The sequence below is a fragment of the Cervus canadensis genome, chromosome X, assembly GCF_019320065.1.
Source record: "Cervus canadensis isolate Bull #8, Minnesota chromosome X, ASM1932006v1, whole genome shotgun sequence".
Lineage (NCBI taxonomy): Eukaryota > Metazoa > Chordata > Mammalia > Artiodactyla > Cervidae > Cervus > Cervus canadensis.
Window position 1 is genome coordinate 141609769 of NC_057419.1, and position 24750 is coordinate 141634518.

General features: G+C 39.1%; 1 protein-coding gene and 1 pseudogene across 10 annotated transcripts in view; one reads left to right on the forward strand and one right to left on the reverse strand.

The window, feature by feature from the left end:
- DCX (doublecortin) overlaps window positions 1-24750 on the reverse strand; it is a 361602-nt gene that overhangs the window by 184470 nt on the left and 152382 nt on the right. The window lies entirely within an intron of this gene.
- LOC122435771 overlaps window positions 1-24750 on the forward strand; it is a 90111-nt pseudogene that overhangs the window by 56512 nt on the left and 8849 nt on the right.

Consider the following 24750-nt stretch of genomic DNA (forward strand, 5'->3'; position numbering starts at 1 on the left):
AGCCTCTTGATGAAAGTGAAGGAGGAGAGTGAAAAAGTTGACTTAAAGCTCAACATTCAGAAAACTAAGATCATGGCATCTGGTCCCATCACTTCATGGCAAATAGATGGGGAAACAGTGTCAGACTTTATTTTTTTGGGCTCCAAAATCACTGCAGATGGTGATTGCAGCCATGAAATTAAAAGACGCTTACTCCTTGGAAGGAAAGTTATGACCAACCTCGATAGCATATTAAAAAGCAGAGACATTACTTTGCCAACAAAGGTCTTTCTAGTCAAGGCTATGGGTTTTCCAGTGGTCATGTATGGATGTGAGAGTTGGACTGTGAAGAAGGTTGAGCACTGAAGAACTGATGCTTTTGACCTGTGGTGTAGGAGAAGACTCTTGAGAGTCCCTTGGACTGCAAGGAGATCCAACCAGTCCATCCTAAAGGAGCTCAGTCCTGGGTGTTCATTGGAAGGACTGATGCTTAAGCTGAAACTCCAATACTTTGGCCACCTCCTGCAAAGAGTTGACTCATTTGAAAAGACCCTGATGCTGGGAGGGATTGGGGGCAGGAGGAGAAGGGGACAACAGAGGATGAGATGGGTGGATGGCATCACCGACTCTATGGACATGAGTTTGAGTAAACTCTGGGGGTTGGTGATGGACAGGGAGGCCTGGCATGCTGTGGTTCATGGGGTCGCAAAGAGTCGTACACGACTGAGCGACTGAACTAACTGAACTGACTGAAGCTAATTAATGGAGAAAGAGAAAGAGCCCCTTGATATAGGTCAGCCTCAGTCAACTGAGTGTATGTGTGTGTATGTGTGTGTGTGTGTGTGTGTGTGCACATGCCTGTGCTCTGTCATATCCCACTCTTTGTGACCCCATGGACTATAGCCTGCCAAGCTCCTCTATCATGGGATTTCCCAGGCAATAATACTGGAGTGGGTTGCCATTTCCTTCTCCAGGGGATCTTCCCCACCCAGAGATGGAATCTGTGTCTTTCTTGCTGTTTAAATTTGACAGTGGGTGAAATTCAGTCTTGGGTCAACACGCACAGTTGTGAGATGGGCATGTATTGATCCACAAGCAAACCCACTGCAGACAAGTGACAGGTTCTGCAGTGAAATTCCACCTGGCTGGCCTGTAACTAATTTGCAGGTGCATTGCTCTGCTGGGGTTTTCTGAAACACACTCCTTATTCTACGCTTTTTCCTTTAGGATTTCCCTCCCATCATCATCAGCACCACTGTCCTCTACCCTCTCCCCACAAAGACACACTACACAAGTTGCAGTGGTGGTAACTCTCCTTACTGGTAAGTATCCCCATCACTCTGAATGACGGAACAGCCAAACATGACCTGAGAGAAAGGGAAAGTTAATGAGCTGAAAGACTGCAAAACTTCTAAAGCAGGCTGCCTGAAAACATTGAAAATGCTGATGGATTTAGCTGTCTAATATCTTCAACAGAAGCAGTGATGTTTATTGTTTATTAATAATTGTTTTAATCTCTTCATTGACATCTACCTTACTCTTTAATCTGCCCCAAATACCTGTCTAAGTGGTTCTCAATCATGTTGTGAATCAGAATTACTATAGGAATGTATTTTTTTTTTAATTTAGAATGCCCAGCTTCACCCCCAGAGCTACTGAATAAGAGTCTCTAGAAATGAGGCACATGTATTCACATAAAAAAAAAAAAGATTTCCATGTGATTTCTGAGGTACAGCCAAGGTTGCAGACCACTGCCTTAGTCTCCTCTGGACTAATTTTGTCTTTATGACAACTTTGTTGATGTATGTATTATTACCCCCATTTTATAGATTAGGAAACTGAAGCTTATAAAAGTTCGATGACAGGTCAGGCTCACACAGCTAGAGATGTGTGGAGCTAAGATTCAAAGCCAAGCCCATGGCTCCAAATGACATGCTCTTTCACTTCATGACACTGAAGTGAAATTACACATAATGAGCTATGTATAAATTTTTTCAGTACCCTGATAGAGATCTCATGTAAACTAGATATCTTTACCTTATTTAGAGTAGCTAGTTCTTCCACAGAACTCTTTCTCTAAGCAAACTTTTGTTCAGAATTCCAATAAGTAAAACAAACATCAGGGACTTCCCTGGTGGTCCAGTAGACCAATAAAGAAGAACTATCTCCTCCATCTTTTTGGGCTCTGAAGCAGCCAATTTGAAATACACAATTCTAGTGAACTCCCTGATTCTGCTGATGAGGAAATTAAGGTCCAGAGAAGGAGATCAACTTGCCCAAGGTCACACAGCATATAGAAAATCAAGATCTAAAATTCAAGTTTACTAATTTAAAGATTAATGCTCTTTCTAACACACTTGATATGATAAAGATGGAAACCAGCAACAAATCCAGAAAGTTCTGGAGAAAATCCCAGTTATAGGAAAAAGCAAAAATATCAACCATTAATATACCTTGAGCACTTACTATATAGCAAGAACTCTTATTTTTTACTTATGGGTATACTCTGTTTCCAAGTACCTTCACCTGAATTAAACTTGTTTCATTCACAGGTCGCTGAGCTTCTTTTGAACACATTCATCATCTTTTCCTCTCTACTCCTACTACTAGTACCTTAATTCTGGCCCACATTATCTCTCTTTTCAAACAACTAAAAGTATTACTGAGATGAAATTCACCCATTTAAATAGTACACAATACTATTTCATATATTTCATATATATTTCATATATATTTATTTCATATTCATATATATATATTTCATATATATTTCATATATATATATATTCATATATTCATATATTCCCACCAGCAATACAAGAACGTTCCCTTTTCTCCACACCCTCTTCAGCATTTATTGTTTGTAGACTTTTTGATGATGGCCATTCTGGCTGGTGTGAGGTGGTATGTCATTGTGGTTTTGATTTGCATTTCTCTAATGAGTGATGTTGAGCATCTTTTCAAGTGCTTGATAGCCATCTGTATGTCTTCTTTGGAGAAGTGTCTCTTCGTGTCCCTTTCCTACTTTTTGATTGGGTTGTTTGCTTTTCTGGTATTGAGTTGTATGAGCTGCTTGTATACTTTTGAAATTAATTCTTTATCAGTTGTTTGCTATTATTTTCTCCCATTCTGAGGGTTGTCTTTTTACCTTGTTTATAGTTTCCTTTGCTATGCAAAAGCTTTAAAGTTTAATTAGGTCCCACACATATATATGGAATCTGAAGAGATGGCACTAATGAATTTATTTTCAGGGCAGCAATGGATAAACAGGCATAGAGAACAGACCTATGGACACAATGGGAGGAGAGGAGGGAGAAAGGGAGATATATGGAAAGAGTAACATAGAAATTTACAATACCATTTGTGAAATAGATAGCCAATTTGCTCTGTGACTCAGGGAACTCAAACAGGGACTCTGTGACAGGCTGAAGGGTGGGATGGGGAGGGAGGTGGAGGGAGGATAAATATTTTTTTAAAGTGTCCATTTGCCATCATGACCTCAGGGGTTCCCCATTCTAAGTAGGAAGTCACAAATTTAATGTCTACTAGTGGCAAGACAGGTCATGCAAAAGTGTGAAACTGTGAAATGCAAGACAATTTTGAGTGGTCCTTCAGTAGTTGGTAGAAGAGTGCAAGCCCTGCTTAAAGACATTCAAATTTGAATTAAAAAAAAAAAAACCCCGTATACTCATTTAACAAATAATCAGACTGCTTTTCTCCATGCATGGTCTACAGGAGAAAAGCCAAATCACTTAGTGAAGGAAAGTTACATGGCTCAAAATAGCCTGGAGTTAAAACTCCCCTCTGGGTCCTCCCCACCATTCTATGCAAAACAAAGAACTCTCACCTGAAGGGAAAAAAATGGACATTAAGGTTGATTGCCCAGCTCCCAGCTGGTCCAGCCTCTAGGCAATTTCCAGAATTCCTTGGCCCAGCTGTTTAAGAAAACTACTCCGAACAACCTTGGAGAATGACAGGCCCCCTTAAGACAGTAGATTTCCACATATGTATGTGCCTATATATACTTCCTCTTTTCTTGGGTTAGTGAAGCAGCTCACTAATCTGACTGCTGCCCCTTCTCGCCCTATTAAAAAGCTTTTGCACAACAAAGGAAACTATAAGCAAAGTGAAAAGACAGCCCTCAGGTTGGGAGAAAATAATAGCAAATGAAGCAACAGACAAAGGATTAATCTCAAAAATATACAAGCAACTCCTGAAGCTCAACTCCAGAAAAATAAATGACCCAATCAAAAAATGGGCCAAAGAACTAAACAGACATTTCTCCAAAGAAGACATACAGATGGCTAACAAACACATGAAAAGATGCTCAACATCACTCATTATCAGAGAAATGGAAATCAAAACCACAATGAGGTACCATTACACGCCAGTCAGGATGGCTGCTATCCAAAAGTCTACAAGCAATAAATGCTGGAGAGGGTGTGGAGAAAAGGGAACCCTCTTACACTGTCGGTGGGAATGCAAACTAGTACAGCCACTATGGGAGAACAGTGTGGAGATTTCTTAAAAAACGTGGAAATAGAACTGCATATGACCCAGGCAAATCCCACTTCTGGCATACACAAACCAAAGAAACCAGATTCTGAAAGAGACACATGCACCCAATGTTCATGGCAGGCACTATTTATAATAGCCAGGACATGGAAGCAACCTAGCTGCCCCATCAGCAGATGATGGATAAGGAAGCTGTGGTACATATACACAATGGAATATTACTCAGGCCATTAAAAAGAATTCATTTGAATCAGTTCTAATGAGATGGGTGAAACGGGAAGCCCATTTACAGAGTGAAGTAAGCCAGAAAGATAAATACCATTACAGTATACTAACACATATATAATGGAATTTAGAAAGATGGTAATCGATAACCCTATAATGCAAAACAGAAAAAGAGACACAGATGTACAGAACAGACTTTTGGACTCTGTGGGAGAAGGCGAGGGTGGGATGTTTCAAGAGAACAGCATCAAAACATGTATATTATCTAGGGTGAAACAGATCACCAGCCCAGGTTGGATGCATGAGACAAGTGCTCGGACCTGGTGCACTGGGAAGACACCAGAGGGATCGGGTGGAGAGGGAGGTGGGAGGGGGGATCGGGATGGTGAATACATATAAATCCATGGCTGATTCATGTCAATGTATAACAAAACCACTACAATATTGTAAAGTAATTAGCTTTCAACTAATAAAAATAAATGAAAAAAAAAAAATAAAGGTGATCTGTTCCTGCAAAGTGCCGGTCTATTCTTTTTCCTAACCTCGCCTTCTCTAACTCCCTCACCCTACACTTAGCAAGGCTCTTTATCATTCCTTGACCTATCTCCTGGTTCCTTTTCCACTTCTCTTCTTCCTCTGCCCTCCCTTTCCCTCCTACTCCACATGCTCCTGCCACATAGCATTGGAAGGGCCCAAATGAACTCTCTGTACTCTGTGGCCTTGTGCATTTTTGTTCTGTCTAGAATGCCCTCCTACCTCTCTTTCTAGAGAGTTAGTTAATTCTCCATCCTTCAAGATCCTGCTTGATTGTCACCTACTTGATCACCCTTTGAAGTATACCTCTATTCCCATACCTACCACATTGCAATGGAACATTCTGTGCACAGGTCAGTCTCCCCTATCATGCCAAGAGCTCCTCCAAGGTAACAATGTTGTGATTGTTGTATTTTTAGAAACCTATCAAAATGCCAGCGAAACTCGTACGGTGGGTTGTTGGTTTTCTTGTCCCACAGACCAAGTGCTTTTCAGCTAGCAACGTTCTTCAGCTAATTACTGTCTGGGCATAGCAACTCCTCTCTGTCCAATTGTTCACAAAGATGCAGCTTCTACTACCATAGCTGGCCAAGAAGGAAGGAGATACTACATCCTTGTCTTCCCTTGGAGCAATTATTCACAGAACTCCAGGAGAAGTTCTCCAATTCTTGGTCCAAAATCATCTGAAGTTGGTATGTTGAGGTTTGAAATAAGACATGGTGATCCTGGCCTTGAAACTTCAATGTTTCATACAATGTGTATGCCAAATTGCTTCAGTTGTGTCCAAGTCTGTGTGACCCTATGGACTGTAGCCGGCCAGGCTCCTCTGTCCATGGGATTCTCCAGACAAGAATACTGGAGTCCATTGCCATGACTTCCTCCAGGGGATCTTCCCAACCCAGGGATCAAACCCGAGTCTCTTAGTTCTCCTGCATTGGCAGGCAGGTTCTTTACCACTAGCGCAAACTGGGAAGCCCATTTTCATATCACACAAGGGATGAATCTTCTTATCTAGGTGGTTGCAACTGGATGATCCCTGGGGCTTTGGAGAGTTTTCCATATGAATTTACCTCATTCTTCAATTCTCCCATTTCTCCTCCTTCCTTCCCACAGTCCTCAACTCTTTCTCTCTCCCAGCTTCTTCCACTTCACTTACCTCTTCTCTCAGTCGTCTCTCCCTAAAGTAATAATCAAGCCTCAAGACCTATCAGCTTTCTCTGACTTGCAAATTTTGCATCTTCAGGGGTCAACTGAATGTCAATATATTTTCTCCTTTTGTAAGTTCCTGCTGGCCTGCAGAGGTCAGAGTAGGCTGTCTCAGTGGTGAGCATTAGTCACAAAAGAGATGAGGTACACTGGTGGCTTTCTACTCAAGTCTGTGGGCTTGTTCACCAAACCCCCAAAATGTCTGTGATTAAATAGACCCTTCTTTGATTCTGAGAAATTCACTTCTCCCCTTGATATAACTAGGACTCTATTTCTTGTGAACAAGTACCCCTGCCTTATCCTGCTTAAAAAATTAGCCATCTCCTAGCCCAAAGTCTTTCATTCTTTTTCTTAAATTAACTTTTATTGGAGTATAGTTCCTTTACAATGTTGTGTCAGTTTTTACTATACAGCAAAGTGAATCAGCTGTACATATACATATATCTCCTCTTTTTTAAAAAATTTCTTTCCCATTTAAGTTACCCCAGAGCACTGAGTAGGGTTCCCTGACCCTTAGAGTAGGTTCTTATTAGGTATCTATTTGGTATGTAGTATCAATAATGTATATGTGTCAATCCCAAGCTCCTATTTCATCCCACCCTACCTTTCCCCCCTTGGTGGCCATACATTTGTTCTCTTCATCTGTATCAGTCTTTCATTCTTTTCCATCTTTCCTTTCTTCCTTCTTTCCTCCCTCTCTCCCTCCTTTTCTCTTTTCCTTTCTTTTCAGAAGCAATGGAAAGGGGAGGATAGGAAGATAATTAAACTTAGCTTGTTATACATTTTATTTGTCCAAAGAAAAAGTCTCAACAAGGATAATCTCCATTACTGAAATATAATGCCACATATTTATTGAATGATTTCTATGTGTCAGCAGTAAGTATCATGATAGTGATTTGTTTCAACGGGCTAGTAGTATGAAATTTCTCCAGAACTGGCCAGATCAAAGAACTTAAACTTTGATGCCAGAAGCCAGGATTTGCTACAGTGAATAAGTTTTTATACAAGGTGAATGGCATTTGACACAGCCAAAAAATTTGGTTATTTTGGTAGCCAGCTAGAAAATTCTGCTCCCAGTGCTTTCTGCAACAGTCATCTAATCAACGAGTTTGGATCGATCACCTACTATGTTCCAGGCACTATATTAATCATTGTGGCTACTACAATAAAAAGATGTTCATGTCTCATTGAGGAGGCAAATATATATACTACTAAATGCATTACAGTGTGTTGAGTGATGTAATCGGAGTATGAACAAGGTGATTTTGTGCAGAGGTTTGCAAACTGCTCACCAGTTTTTGTGAATGAAGTTATACTGGCATATAGACACACCCTTTCATTCACTTATTGTTTATAAATAATTTTGTGCTATACTGGCAGATGTGTTGCAATAGAGACCATGGTCTGCAAAGCCAAAAATATTTCCTACCTGACCTTTAACAGAAAAACTTTATCAACTCCTGCCTTAGAGAAGCTAAATCTTTTTTTGGGTAATCTGAAAAAGCATCAAAGAGATGTCATTTAAGCTGGAAGTTTTAGAATTAGTCTTACATTTTCAAGTGGACAAGAAAGGAAAGGAGATTATAGGCAGAAAGACCATAGGCAGAAGTTGAACAGACACATGGAGGTACAAAAAAAGCAAAGCCCTTACTAAAATCCACTGAATTATATAGTGTATGAATTATATATATAGTGTATGAATATATAAAGTTATTTTTCTAATATTACCTTCTTGGGAACTGGTTCAGTGTGTGCTAATGGAACACTCCTTTGAGTAGGACAATTCTACGCTGTACATTACAAGTTGTTTAATCCCTCCAGTTCCCATCCATAAATGCTAGTAGAGCCTTCCAGGCTCTATGACAACCACAATCACAAACATACTCCCAAACATCCCAATGTGGTTTGTGTATAGGGTATATGGAAGAAGCAGTAGGAAGTGGCAGGCTAGGAAGTTTACATGTTATCCAGCAGTCAGGCTGCCCCCCACCCCCCATCTACAGTTTATGGCCTTTCTGCAATATGCCAAGGTCAGTCTAGGGCAGGAGGCCCAGAAAAAGTAGATAGTTTTCATAATTCCATCCCTTGCCATTCCCCATCCAGCTGAACGCTGACCATTTCACCAAGACATAGTCAATTGAAGGGAACAAATCTGCTACAACCATACAGACAGCTGAAGTATGCCGCTCCATATTGAACAAACTGGGCCATTAAGCACACATTACCAGCGGGGAATCTGCCCTTTAAAATTGCTATTAGAATGCTGATAAAACATTTTAAATAACCCAATAAATAAAAGGCACCTTAAGAATAATGTGAATGTATTTCTATGTTCCAGAGCCCCACAAATTGAGCGAGATTTATTTTCATCATTGCTGTTAATCCTTGCAACCCCTTCCTTTTCCATATTTATTCAGCATGCATTTGAGGGAAGGCAGGAAGAGGCATTCTCAGGAGGGAGTGGGTTAAGAGTGTTCAGATAATAGCATTTCAACATGCTAAGGGTATTGGGAGGTAGAAATAAAGATCTTTCTCTCCCCAGCTCTCAAGGTCAGCCAACCCTAAGCAGTAGTAATATTTCCTGGGCCTTGATGAGAAAGAATATGTAAATCCATGGCTGATTCATGTCAATGTATGATAAAACCCACTACAATATTGTAAAGTAATTAGCCTCCAACTAATAAAAATAAATGAAAAAAAAAGAAATATGGGGATTTTGAACAAAATGACAGGCACACTGTTATACTGGTTAGGTTGTGTGTCCACGTCCAAGAGCACTTAAGGACAAAGTTCATTTCCCCAGCATATTGAAGAGGGAGGATTAGTGAGGGTTTTAGCTGTTTCAGTTCTTAAGACCCTTTCCTGAATATGTTGCAGATTAGATTCCAATCAGCCTACCTTCTCTTTGTGCCTCCATCTCATTCACAAATTAAAACAACATTTTATGGGGTCCAGTTTACTTAAAATTGTTGTAATTATTGCTTCATTGATTGCAAACCAGGAACCACCCACTTCTTTTAAATACAGACAGCTGGGCCATCTGTTTCCTATGAATCATGTAAACAGAGAAGACTTGAGAGAAGGATTTAAACACTTTCCAACCTGGTTCTGCCTTATTTCAAAAATGCAATCAACTGTCCAGAGACTTAACAGATGCAATGCTTAATATCTGACCTGCCAACTTGATCATCTTGTATAACATAGGAAGTTCTGGTTAGAAAGTGAGGTCAAAGCCTCCAACCTAGTCACATTTGTTTGTCCTGTTCATTGAATTAAAGTATTTCTTTTATTATATGATATACATATAAACATGAAATAAAAATTCAAGCAGTTCAGAGTGGTACAAAATAAAAAGTAAAATGGCCCCTCCTCCTTGCTCCCAGACACATTCCTTCAGACCTTTGACTTTTCTGTGTTTGGGACTTTTGAGGTTAATTACATACTCTAGTTCTTGGTTTATTAACTGTAATCTGTATCTATTGAGGCTACCCATAAGGAAAGATGATGAATTTGGCTCCTTGGTCTTCTCTCTGAATGTAGCCAAGATCCGAGTTCATTAATTCTACCTCCCTTTCTCTTTCCCTTAAAATTGTTGTTATAGTCTTTAACTTCAGCTTTTTAATAAGTGAAATTTAATATTCAAATAATATACTTAAGCCTTGATTTTTTAATCCATCCAGTTGGTTTTTATTTTATAATTATATTTTAGTGCAATCAAACTCAATATTTTCCTTTTCATGGTGTACACCTTTTGTCCTGTTGAAGAAATCGTTCTCTGCCACAAGGTCACAAAAATATTCTCCTATATTTTTTCTAAAGTTTTGTCTTCTATGCATCAGCCCCTAAACCTTCTGGAATTGACTGTTGTATATAGATAGTCTGAAGTAGATTTATGATTTCATTTTTTTCATATAGGTGATTATTTGTTGCAGCACTGTTTATTAAATAGTGCAAGCTGCCCCACTGTTTTGTAATGCTACTTCTGTTATATACCAGGTGTTCTAAAACACTTTCAATAATAGTGTTGGTTTGAGTCTGAGATCTCTAGTCTATCCCACTGGTCAATTTGCTTAAATTGAATTGCATACCTTGAATTGAGTTACATGCCTTTGTTGCATCACCTTTAAACTGAGGATAGCAATATTTTGCCTTAACTACCTCAGAAAGTTGCTGAGAAATCAGGTGGAATAATGCAAGTAAAGATGCTTTGATGGAAGGGAATTGTGGAATCAAAACATACTAGCATCACTTAGTTAAACCCTTTATATTTATTGAAGTGGTAACTGGAATTAAGAACAGACAAATGATCTGCCCATAAGGAAAGTATGATTATTATGCTCTGAGACTGTGCTTCCTAATGCTTCAGCACAAAGCAAAGAGCACTGTATCTGATCCTACTAAAAAAATCAAGTCCAACACTTAATCTACTAGGAGTGTCTGTTGGACCCTGTTCATGTTTTCCCAAAAATGTGATGTAATCTCTGAAGTTTAACATATTACTTCCGTAGAAGCCTGCGCCTTACAGCCAATTTCAAGGTTGAATGGTACAAGTGCAATTTTGCATAGGCCACCTCTGATTTAGCAGAGATTGATATAGATCACAGTCACTTAACAACTGGCCTCTGTCCAGTTGGTACCTGTCACACAGCTATTATGTGCTAAAATATAAGGCACAGTTAGATGATTTACATCTATGCTTTATAAAACAAGAACATCTATTTATAGAAACTGGCTCATCTGCAAATTGGCAGATACACCTGAACAAGAAAACAAAAGTTTGATTTCAACATTAAATGGCAATAAATATAATTAAAAACATTCATTTTCATTGAGTTAGGAAAAAATATGTCAGTCAAAGATTGAACTGGGCAGATGGGCTAAAAACAGGGAATAATTTTAGGATATGATAATGTAAGGTTATAATGCGTTATTTTTCACTTTTATTGTGAGACATATTATTCACAAAAAAGAGATTAAACATACCTACAGTTTAAGGATTAATAATTTAAAGAAGCAACCACTCATGTATCTACCACGCAGGTTAAAATATAGTACATCACCAATACCTTAGAAGCCCTTAGTATACTTTCTATAGCATTTCCTCACCCCCAGGGGTGGCTATAATCCTGGATCTTATGCTACTTATTTCCTTGCTATTGTTTATAATTTTGACACCTATGTATGCTTCTCTTACAAATGCATTGCTTAATTTTGCCTTGTTTTGAAATTTACATTATTCTTGTAATTTTCCTCTTCATTAGCACAAGAAACAAACTGACTAAGCCTTAGATACATCTTCAGTTCAGTTCAGTCACTCAGTCATGTCTGACTCTTTGTGACCCCATGAACCACAGCATGCCAGGCTTCCCTGTCCATCACCAACTTCCAGAACTTGCTCAAACTCATGTCCATTGAGTCGGTGATGCCATCCAACCATCTCATCCTCTGCAGTCCCCTTCTCCTCCCACCTTCAATCTTTCCCAGCATCAGGGTCTTTTCCAATGAGACAGTTCTTTGCATCAGGTGGCCAAAGTATTGGAGTTTCAGCTTCAACATCAGTCCTTCCAATGAACACCCAGGACTGATTTCCTTTATGATTGACTGGATCTCCTTGCAGTCCAAGGGACTCTCAAAAGTCTTCTCCAACACCACAGTTCAAAAGCATCAATTCTTCGGTGCTCAGCTTTCTTTCTGGTCCAACTCTCACATCCATACATGACTACTGGAGAAACCATAGCTTTGACTACGCAGACCTTTGTTGGCAAAGTAATGTCTCTGTTTTTTAATATACTGTCTAGGTTGGTCATAGCTTTTCTTCCAAGGAGCAAGCGTCTTTTAACTTCATGGCTGCAGTCACCATTTGCAGTGTTTTGATAGCCTAAAAAAATAAAGTCTCTCACTGTTTCCATTGTTTCTTCATCTATTTGCCATGAAGTGATGGGACTGGATGCCATGATCTTAGTTTTCTGAATGTTGAACTTTAAGCCAACTTTTTCACTCTCCTCTTTCACTTTCAACAAGAAGCTCTTTAGCTTCTCTTTGCTTTCTGCCATAAGGATGGTTTCATCTGCATATCTGATGTTATTGATATTTCTCCCAGCAATCTTGATTCCAGCTTGTGCTTCATGCTTCATCCAGCCTGGCATTTCTCATGATGTATTCTGCATATAAGTTAAATAAGAAGGGTGACAATATACATCCTTGATGTACTCCTTTCCCGATTTAGAACCAGTCTGTTGTTCCACATCCAGTTCTAACTGTTGCTTCTTGACCTGCATACAGATTTCTTAGGAGGCAGGTCAGGTGGTCCGGTATTCCCATCTCTTGAAGAATTTTCCACAGGTTGTTGTGATCCACACAGTCAAAGGTTTTGGCATAGTCAATAAAACAAAAGTAGATGTTTTTCTGGAACTCTCTTGCTTTTTCGATGATCCAACAGATGTTGGCAATTTGATCTCTGGTTCTTCTGCCTTTTCTAAACCCAGCTTGAACATCTGGAAGTTCACAGTTCACATACCGTTGAAGCCTAGCTTAGAGAATTTTGAGCATTACTTTGCTAGTGTGTGAGATGAGTGCAATTGTGCGGTAGTTTGAAGATACATCTTAAACTTAAATAAATTCAACTGTATGATAGGAAAAGAAAAGAAGGAAAAAGAAAGAACTAGCAGAAATAGAGGAAGAATAATGATCATTTAAATAGTATTAGTTATTCTGTTTTCCATCTAGAGCTGTCAAATAAAATACAGGACACCAAGTGAAATTTGAATTTCAGACAAAAAACTAAATCTATAATATAATTACTACATAGAAGATACTTACACTATTGATTGTTTATCCAATATTCAAATTTAATGTGGCTTCTAGCTTCTATTTGTTTTATTTGCTAATTCTGGCAACCTGTCCCACATCTTTCAATGAGCCTGCATACAGAGGGAATGGGGTATGGAAATGTGACTCTCATTTCTTTTCAAATATCATTTGACTTCTATAGTGTGATAATTTCACAACATTATGTGTAAATCCAGTGTTCAACTATAGTAATAGTAATGTGTTCTAGTGCTGGAGGCAAGACTGTCTTGTTGGAAGATATGTTGGTCTACTATGGTACCTTCCCAGGGTATTTTTTAAGGTGATTTTGATTATAGAAAATTGTATCAACAAGTGCATTCAGCTACTAATAACAGAGACTTAACTATAGCATTTTAAAAACAATAAATTACCACTCATATGAATATAGTCTAGAGATAGGACATACAAGGATGGCATAATAGCCTTAACTGTCATCAGGGACTCAGGCTCCTATCTATCTGCTCTACCATCCTTAATGCTGACTTGCATTTTTAAGGTTACTTCAAGGTCCAAAATGACTACTAGAGTTCCAGCTATTCCAGGCAGGAAATATGAGAGGTAGAAGACAATATGGGACTCACCAGCAGTCTGCCCAATCTTAAATAACTTTCCTGAAAGTCTTTCCTAATAAGGTCCACTTTAGGTCTCATAAACAGTTCCTAGTTGAAATGGAAGCTGAGAAATGTAATTTCTGATGAGCATATTACTATCCAGAAAAAAAATCTGTCACTAAGGGGGAAGGGGAAAGTGGATGTTGAATAGGCAATTAATAGTGTCAGTGATTTATTCCCTTATCTACTGAATTAAGAATCCAACTCCTGAGTGGCTTCCCTGGTGGCTCAGTCAGTAAAGAATCTGCCTGCAATGCAGGAGACGTGGATTTGATCCCTGGTTCAGGAAGATCCCCTGAAGAAGAGAATAGTTACCCACTCCAGTATTCTTGCCTGGAGAATTGCATGACCAGACGAGTTTGGTGGGCTATAATCCATGGGGTTGCAAAGAGGCAGACACGACTGGGCAACTAACAAACGTAAAACATAAACCACTGTGATTATTTTCATGGGAGACTGTCTAAAATCTCATCCATTACTTTTTTGATCATAAAGAATCAGTCAAATTATATTACCATGTTCAGAAAACAATTTATAAATCTGTCTATAAATTTAACATACATTTTAATCCAAAATATTACTACACTGCTATAAATAAGTAGCTTCTTCATTCAAATACTTTACAAGTAATGCTCTATAATACTTACATATTAATGGTTGGCACTAATGAATGCAGTCAGTCTTCCTAAAGAACTGACTTTCCTAAAGAACACTTTCTCTTTGTTGACAAATCTGATATTGATTTTTATACTAAGAATCCATGTTTAATCCATGCTCTATAATACTTACATATTAATGGTTGGCACTAATGAATGCAGTCAGTCTTCCTAAAGAACTGACTTCCTAAAGAACACTTTCTCTTTGTTGACAAATCTGATATTGATTTTTATACTAAGAATCCATGTTTAAAGGATCTTTCAAATAACCCAAGTGCAGGGAACATCATCATGTTTCCTAAACTCTTTGTAAGGCGATCAGAGATACACTATTGGGTCATGCTTCTGGCCTGACACAGGTGTGTTGGATGCTACATTTATTTCCTTTGCTGCAGCAGCAACCTACCATGTACATTTTGTGATTTTCCAGAATCCTTGTTTTTCCTCTGGGCCACCATTTGATCCTTTTACCTTCTCTTGAAAGGTGTAGGATGATGCAGTATAAACAAAAGACAAACACACTTTTCTTTTAAGATGTTACAGAAAGAGTCAAGTAAGGAATTTTAAATAATGAGATCAAATTTAATTTTAGGGTTATTTAAATATTCAACTTACTAGTGATTTCCTACATAATCAAGAGTTTGCCTGCATCCTAAGGTGCTTCCGTCATGTCCAAGTCTGTGCAACCCTATGGACTGTAGCCTGCCAGGCTCCTCTGTCCATGGGATTATCCAGGCAAGAATACTGGAGTGGGTTACCATGCCCTCCTCCAGGGAATCTTCCTGACACAGGGATCAAACCTGTGACTCTTATGTCTTCTACATTGGCAGGCGGGTTCTTTACCACTAGCACCACCTGGGAAGCCTAATCAAGAGTTCATTCTATGGCAAAACCATACAGTGCTCCATAGGATAACTGCCAGCTCCCTAATCCTCAACTTTTCCAAGTGTAAGGGCCAGTCCTGGGAACAGAAGGTGTCTTAGTCAGCTGGCTGCTATAACAAAATATGACTTTTCATTGTATCCTCACATAGTGGAGATCAGAGACTGGAAAGAAACTCTCTTGTGTTTCTTCTAATAAGGTCACTCACTAATCCCATAAGGGTTCCATGCACATGATATAATTATCTCTCAAAGGCCCCACTTCCAAAAAACCATCTCACTGGAGGGTTAGGATTACAACATATGAATTTTGGGGGGACATAAACATTCAGTCCATAACGGAAGGGCTGCCAACTACTCCATCACCTCTCCCATTAGCCTCCAAATCAAAGTCCAGGGATACAGTGGTAAGTTTCACTGAAGTTCAGTACTCAGCTCCCACTTCTGGACTCAGACTTACCAGCCATCATAGGTGGCTGCCCACACTATGTGCTTGGACTACACAGCTATATAAATAACTATTGTCAAAGGGAAAAAATTAAAATGACATTTCCTTTCATATATTTGTGTCTTTGATCATGGGATTCCTTCAGGCTCGAATATTCTACCTTGCATTTTCTTTATCAAATCTCAACTCATTTTTTCATGGCCTGGTCAGTGGCTAACTCTTCTGTGAAGGCTTGCCTAGTGTCCTCAGGCAGAACTAGCTCAACTTTCCTCTATACTTTCAAGTCACTTTACTTAGCACTAATAAGTCTGCCTAGTATACACTTCATTTTGCTTTGTATTAAACATACTGACATGTTTGTCTCTTTGACTAGATTGTAAACAATTTGTGGTCTAGGAGCAGATGTTAGTTCACCTTTGTTCATGACATGGACTCCCTCTCTCCCTATGGATTTTGGTTCAAAGTGGTCCTCATCCCATGATATTATTTGGAGGAAAGGTAAATAGTCATTCTTTTTTTATTCACCACTGATAAATTATGCATTGTAATGAAGTCATGAAGTTCTCCCAAGACATAATTCACTATGAGCCAGTATTATATTTGCTGTGCTTAGTTGCTCAGTCTTGTCTGACTCTTTGTGACCCCATGAACTGTAGCACTCCAGGCTCCTCTGTTCATGGGGATTCTCCAGGCAAGAATACTGGAGTAGTTTGCCATGCCTTCCTCTAGGGGATCTTCCCAACCCAGGAATCAAACCAAGGTCTCCTGCGTTGTAGGCAGATTCTTTCACCAGCTGAGCTACCAGGGAAGCCCAGTATTATCTTTAACAAAAGACCTTTTAAAACTCTATTCCAAGAAATGTTTATATTGCAAGAATAGCAAGCCCTCCTTAAGATACACTCCTAAAATCCAACCTGCAGAAAGTATTATCGAAGTCTCCAGTTACTCTTTGGAAAACATGAACTAACAACCAATAAAATCTATGTGTATATTTATTATCTATTCCTTGACATCTATTCTTACTGTCTCCATAAAAGGAATTCTTTTTAATGTATGAAGCATAACTTTCCCCATCTTTACAGCCAGTTTTACAATCAATTTGTATCCCTCAGTGGCTCAGTGGTAAAGAAACTTCTGCCAGTGCAGGAGATGCAGGTTCTATACCTGGTTTGGAAAAATCCCTTGGAGAAGGAAATGGCAATATACTTCAGTATTCTTGCCAGGGAAATCCCATGGACCAAGGAGCCTGGCGGGCTACAGTTGGTGGGTCTCAGAGAGTCAGACAAGGCTGTATATTGTCACCCTGCTTATTTAACTTATATGCGGAGTACATCATGAGAAACGCTGGGCTGGAGGAAGCACAAGGGGAATCAAGATTGCCGGGAGAAATATCAATAACCTCAGATATACAGATGACACCACCCTTATGGCAGAAAGTAAGGAAGAACTAAAGAGCCTCTTGATGAAAGTAAAAGAGGAGAGTGAAAAAGTTGACTTAAAGCTCAACATTCAGGAAACTAAGATCATGGCATCTGGTTCCATCACTGGGACCATGGCAAATAGATGGGGAAACAGTGGAAACAGTGGCTGACTTTATTTTTCTGGGCTCCAAAATCACTGCAGATGGTGATTGCAACCATGAAATTAAAAGATGTTTGCTCCTTGGAAGGAAAGTTATGACCAACCTAGACAGCATATTAAAAAGCAGAGACATTACTTTGCCAACAAAGGTCTTTCTAGTCAAGGCTATGGGTTTTCCAGTGGTCATGTATGGATGTGAGAGTTGGACTGTGAAGAAGGCTGAGCACTGAAGAATTGATGCTTTTGAAGTGTGATGTTGGAGAAGACTCTTGAGAGTCCCTTGGACTGCAAGGAGATCCAACCAGTCCATCCTAAAGGAGATCAGTCCTGGGTGTTCATTGGGAGGACTGATGTTGAAGCTGAAACTCCAATACTTTGGCTACCTCATGGGAAGAGTTGACTCATTTGAAAAGACCCTGATGCTGGGAGGGATTGGGGGCAGGAGGAGAAGGGGACAACAGAGGATGAGATGGTTGGATTGCATCACTGACTTGATGGACATGGGTTTGGGTAAACTCTGGGAGTTAGTGATGGACAGGGAGGCCTGGTGTGCTGCAGTTCATGGGGTAGCAAAGAGTTGGACACGACTGAGCAACTGAGCTGAACTGAACTGAGAGAGTCAGACATGCCTAAGTGACTGAGCATGAGCCTGGTAAATTTAGATAAGTAGCTACATATTTCCAATACACAGTTGTTGGGAGGGGCACTATGCTGATCTGGCTGTTATTCTGGTCATGTAGAATCCAAGGGAGGAATGATCTTCTCAGTTATCAGTTGGGTTTCTTTCTTTCATTATTGCAGATACACCTGTGCAAATAGCAAACCTCTAAAATCAGCACTTTGGATCACAGTTTAGTCTACTTTATGGGACCAGTTGGGACTCCAGGAACATACATTTCAAAATGAATATCAGAGTATTTGCCCCTGCAGTCCTTGTGGCTGGATGGGGCAAGAGATTGGCCAAGGAGGTGCAATAATAAGAAAAATGCTCAGTAGTCTCTCTGCTTCTTCAGTCAGGCTCCCAGACAGACTTCTGAATCCCCAGGGTGATTCATACTCAATGACACTGTGTTCTGATAACTTAAATGTGGTAGGGTAGAAAGGGCTTCACAGATGGCACTAGTGGTAAAGAATTCACCTGCCAATGCTGGAGACATAAGAGACATGGGTTCAATCCCTGGGTCCTCTGGAAGATCCCCTGGAGGAGAGCATGGCAACTCACTCTAGTATTCTTGCCTGGAGAATCCCCATGGACAGAGGAGCCTGGTGGGCCACAGTCCATGGGATCACAAAGAGTCAGACAAAGCTGAAGTGAGTTAGCATGCAGGCAGGGTAGAAAGATCAGGGGACTAGAAATATGCTAAATTTGAGCCTAATTCCTGAACTTGAGATAAATCAATTAAATTTCTTGAAATACATACCATTTTTTAATGTAAAATGGAGTTAATGCCTACCACATAGGATTGGGTAATGTATAACTGAGATGATGTAGGGCTGAACACACAGGAAACATTCATTTAATAGTAGCTTTAATCTATGAGTTGCCAAAAAAAGCTGCAGGTAACAGACAGTCCCTATTGGGCATTTGGTATGTGCACAATATTTTTGGATTTTTGCACGTACTAACAGCCCACATTATTTTCATAGTAACTATGGAATTCTAAACAGGATGTATCAGGTTGACTTCCTCCCAAAAAGTCCCACAGTATTTGCTCATCCTCAGTCTGAAATCTGAAATTCCCTTTAGTTTCACTTATAGTTCATCTAAATTGCAAAGCCTCGAGAACAGCTCGATGTTTATGCAGTATTGTAAAAGGTCCCAAAAGCTGGTTTTGATAAAGAAAAGAAAAAATTGATGAAGACACTAGGCCTTAGCGGATGGCTAACACCAAAGGGCAGGGATGGGTAAAGCCAGGAAAAGGTATGCTGTTAATATAATAAGCTTGGTGTATACATCAAGCAGAGAAGGCAATGGCACCCAACTCCAGTACTCTTGCTTGGAAAATCCCATGGAAGGAGGAGCCTGGTAGGCTGCAGTCCATGGGGTCACTAAGAGTCTGACACGACTAAGACATCCTTGTGCCTTATTTTATACCTAGTGGCTTGTATCTCTTAACCTTCTATATCTTGCCCCTCCTCCCATCGCTGTCCCCACTGGTAACCACTTGTTTGTTCTCTATACCTGTCAATCTGTTTCTGTTTTGTCATATTCACTCATTTCTTTTATTATTTAGATTTGTGTCTTGCATGCTTAACAGGCTACATTATACTGCCTCTCCAGGGAAAACAGGTATTACTAACCCCATCTAACAGATGAGAAACAGGTGTCCTGTGGCTGAGGTCGCATAGCCCCTAAGCAGAAACAGATCCTAAAGCCAGGGTCTCAGAATCTTTGCTTTAACCAGGACATCTGACCACTTCCTGTAGAGACTATTCTACAGCTTGGGATTTACAGTTTGCAAGGCCTTTCACAGTTTTGCCTCTGTTAGATAGGCAGCTCAAAGGCAGTTTCTCAGGCTTTGGTTATTCCACAACAGCTTGGTGGATTAGTTGCTGTTCTTTTTTGGTGTTCTAAAGCTGAGAATTCCTAAAGGGTTGATCTAAGAAGATTATAAAGAATAGCCCTAGAATGTTCTTTCATAACACTCTGCCTCTCCATCTTTAGGCCTTACAGGAAATACACTGGCAATTATCACAGGAAAACCAATAATTCGGCCAGCACTACCTAACAAATTGCTTTGAAACTATTTTAGAAGTGACAGATGAGTGCCAGGTCCTGGAAGGCACATGTTCTTGCTTCCTTAATTGCTGCCTGAACAAAAAGCATAAGGCAAATAATATTGAGACTCTTATCTCCAAAGTGCACTACTTCTGATGGCAGAAGAAGCTGTACATGTACCTGTTAAACAGGCCTACTGAAACCTTGTTTGCTCAATATTAATTAAGAGATGCTAATATAATCCAGCATCTGTGAACAAGGCAAGAAGACATCTGTAGATTATCAGGACAAGTAGTTCATATTTTTATAAACTTTTAATAGCTTAAGTAGCTCAAAGTACTTTTATAAATACTGAAATTCAACCATTTAATGCCTCTAGGATATGAGAAAAAGGTTAATGTTTAGGTTTTCCTATTTGGAATAAAAATATTGAGATGAAAAGCTATTAAACAAGACAGGTTTCCAGATTCTTAATTTGCTGCTACATCCTTAAGCTAATGGCTCTACATAGCAGTACTCATTCAAGGCAAAAACATAAGCATGAAATTTGGTTTTGGGTCTTGCTGCATTTTCCTTTATCCATTCAGCAATCTTCATATCATTTTTGTGATTCTCTCTTCCCTCACTCAAATGGCCTAGTGCTAAAAGATTTTTATTCTGGTTTCTAAAGTGGACCAGAGCCATACTCTGTGACTTGCTCTTCATATTCCCCACTTGAAAAATTACCCAAGTCCCATTCCAATAGGACTTTCTACAAAGTGTAATTTATAAAAGCAACCAGATGACCTCAAAATCCCAGTTCTGGGAAAGTACGTGGCACAAACAAAAGTGCTAGTAGGTAAGACTAGATGTAGGAAGATAAAAGAGTGAGGTAAACAACTGTCCCAGTTTGCCCATTGCTGAGGAGTTTCCTGGGACATGGGACTTCAGTGCTAAACCCAGAAAAGTTCCAGGTGAACTGAAACAAGTCATTTACCTAAGGCATATTGTTTATAGTAAGCAAACAATTAAAAAAAAGAACAAATGTTCATCAGTAGAGTAATGGTTGAGTAAATTAAGGGATGTCATTTTGTAGAGTGTTACCTAGTTATTGAAAAAATGAGGCAAATCTCATGTATTGAATAGAAAATATTACTACAATGAATTGTTAAATTCAAAATCAAAGTATACAATAAAATGTCAAGTATAATACCATTTTTGTTAAAGTTTTTCTTCTTAAAAAGGCAATGGAAGTAGAAAAGTGACATGATCAGATTTGCCTATTAGATCTAATCCTAAACATGAAAATAACTTGGCATTTAAGGATCCAATTTTGTATTGAATAACACAGGGATGATCCACACATTTGGAAAGATCATTAGAGCAATTATTAATAGTTATTATTCCTCAGGCTTATGAATTTTGAAAAATGTATCCTAAATACATGAAAAAAAATAGAGCAATCTAGAATAACTTGGGATTCCCTCATGGATCGGTCGGTAAAGAATCTGTCTACAATGCAGGAGACCTGCGTTCAGTTCCTGGGTTGGGAAGATCCCCTGGAGAAGGAAATGGCAATCCACTCCAGTATTCTTGCCTGAGAAATTTCATAGACAGAGGAACCTGATGGGCTACAGTCCATGGGGGTCACAAGACTTGGACACGACTGAGTGACCAGAATAACTGAGAATAACAGTGTCATACCAGAAGAGATGAATGTTCAAAAAAATGAATAGAAAAACAAAAGAATAATAGAATGAAAGCAAACAGGCATTATTCTCAATTTTTAAGTTAAGTGGCCTAAAAAAAAAAAAAGCCAAATGCAATTGCTAGTGATGGAAGTAGAGAGAATGAGTAAAAACTTGTAAGATAATGCTTAGCTAGGAAATAAAAATGTTTGATAAATAAAGTTTAGAGCTGTTTGAGTTTCATGGTAGTGCAGATCTTTGATGTGAACAGATTCACTATATGACATATATGAAAATAAATAAAAGTAGTTAGAAAACCATTTTAGTGAGTAGATACAGTCACGCAAAAATTGTGTTTTGTGAGTGAAATATGTTATAGAGGTATGCAAGACGTTGGGGAGTTGTCAGTGTCTCAGGACTTCTTTCTTTTGTATGTCAAAGGTCATCTATATTCAGAAAGAAATAAGAATAAAAATTAACTATAGTACACCAAATGGGTAATGATGATTTTTATTGATTGATATGAATACAAAATATTTTAACTTTTTCTTAATACTCTTCTGTTTTCCAACTGTATCTACAAATGAAATGTAGTCCTTTTATAATCAGAAACAAACAAACAAAAAAAACATTCGTTATTAGCTTCTATGCATCACTGGGGTGCTTCCCTCATAGCTCAGTTGGTAAAGAATCTGTCTGCAATGCAGGAGACTGGGGTTCGATTCCTGGGTAGGGAAGATCCCCTGGAGAGGAAATGGCAACCCACTCCAGTATTCTTGCCTAGAGAATCCCATTGACAGAGGAGCCTGGCAGGCTATAGTCCATGGGGTTGCAAGAGTCAGACACGACCTAGCGACTAAATCACCATCCATCACTGGAAAAGGATTTCCACCGTGTGGAAAAGGATTGTGTCAATGCAGTGTTGGTGAGAGTGTAATGTAGAGGAACAAAACTTGCCACCCTAAAATGTCTCTTCAGGCTATAGATTATTTCAAGCTGAAAACAAGCAGGGCCCAAAAGACTCAGGAAGAACCTTAGACCTTCCTCCTAACTGCCTAAAGAATGTAGGGAAAACCAATTCCAAGAAGTGAGATATTATTAATACGATAGATAACTACAGTAAAACTACATGGGCTAGACAGGGAGGAACCTGGAAAAGTCTGTTAAAATTCCTCTCTGGGTCTCATTGTTTTTGTTGTTGTTGTTGTTGTTTAGTCGACTCTTTGTGACCATTGTTTCTGTGATGGAGTAGCCATCATAGTCAACAAGAGTCTGAAATGCAGTACTTGGATGCAATCTCAAAAATGACAGAATGATCTCTGCTCGTTTTCAAGGCAAAACATTCAGTATCACTGTAATCCAAATCTATGTCCTGACCAGTAATGCTGAAGAAGTTGAACAGTTTTATGAAGACCTGCAAGACCTTCCAGAACTAACACCCAAAAAAGATGTCCTTTTCATTATAGAGGACTGGAATGCAAAAGTAGGAAGTCAAGAAATACTTAGAGTAACAGGCAAATTTGGCCTTGGAGTACAGAATGAAGCAGGGCGAAGGCTAATAGAGTTTTGCCAAGAGAACACGATGGTCATTGTTTCTGTTAGGCCCAGCAAACATTTGTTTACCAAACATTTGCTTTTTAATTTCCATGTCAATTGCCTTACTCCGCCTTAAAGTCCTAAACCACTACCCCCAACATCCTCTTTTGTTTTTAGCTGAAAATGGTATAAAGGTGAGGGTTTCAGCCTTTTTCGCAAGTTACTCAATTCTCCTGGGTCTCTTCCGTGTATACATGTTATTAAACTTTTCTTCAATTTTCTCCTGTTGATCTGTCTCATGTCAATTTCATTCCTAGACCAGCCAGAAGAAATTGTAATGTAGAGGACATTTTTTTCCTTCTTGACAGTAAATAGGTGACCCTTTTTTAGAAAGCAATTAGCTGTATCAATAAAATGTTTTAGCTTGAAAATCTTCAATCTAGCAATTTCACTTTTCTGTGTGGATATCTGTACATATAAGGACAATTATTGCAGTGTTATAATAGCAGAACTTTGGACAAACCACTATTCATCAATGGGTTATTGGTTAAATAATGTAAGCTATGTATCATTGGAAGGACTGATGCTGAAGCTGAAACTCTACTTTGGACACCTGATGCAGAGAGCCATCTCATTAGAAAAGACCCTGATGCTAGGAAGATTGAGGGCAAAAGAAGTGGGTGACAGAGAATGAGATAGTTGGAGTCCATCACCACTGATCACCACCTCAATGAACTTGAGTTTGAGCAAACTCTGGGAGATAGTGAAGGACAGAGAAGCCTGGTGTGCTTCAGTCCATGGGGTCACAAAGAGCCAGACACAACTTAGTGACTGAAAAACAACAACAACAACAACAACAACAACATGTTAAGGACTAAAGGGAAGACAATTAAAAGAACAAGTAAATAATGACATGGAAGGCTGTCTGTAGTATGTGGTTGAATGAAAACAAATTGCAGAACAATGTATTTGTAACCTTATTCCTTATATGTGTACATGTACACAAACATACACAAACATATTTGCTTGAGCATAGAAAAAGTCTTGCCTGGAGAATCCCAGGGACGGGAGAGGCTGGTGGGCTGCTGTCTATGGGATCGCACAGAGTCAGACACGACTGAAGCGACTTAGCAGCAGCAGCAGCAGCAGAAAAAGTCTAGAGATATAGAAATGGAACCGTTCTGTTAAAACAGTGGTGACAAGTGGGCTTTATCCCAGGAATGCAAGGATTCTTTAATATCCACAAATCAATCAATGTAATACACCACATTAACAAATTGAAAGATAAAAACCATATGATTATCTCAATAGATGCAGAAAAAGCCTTTGACAAAATTCAACAT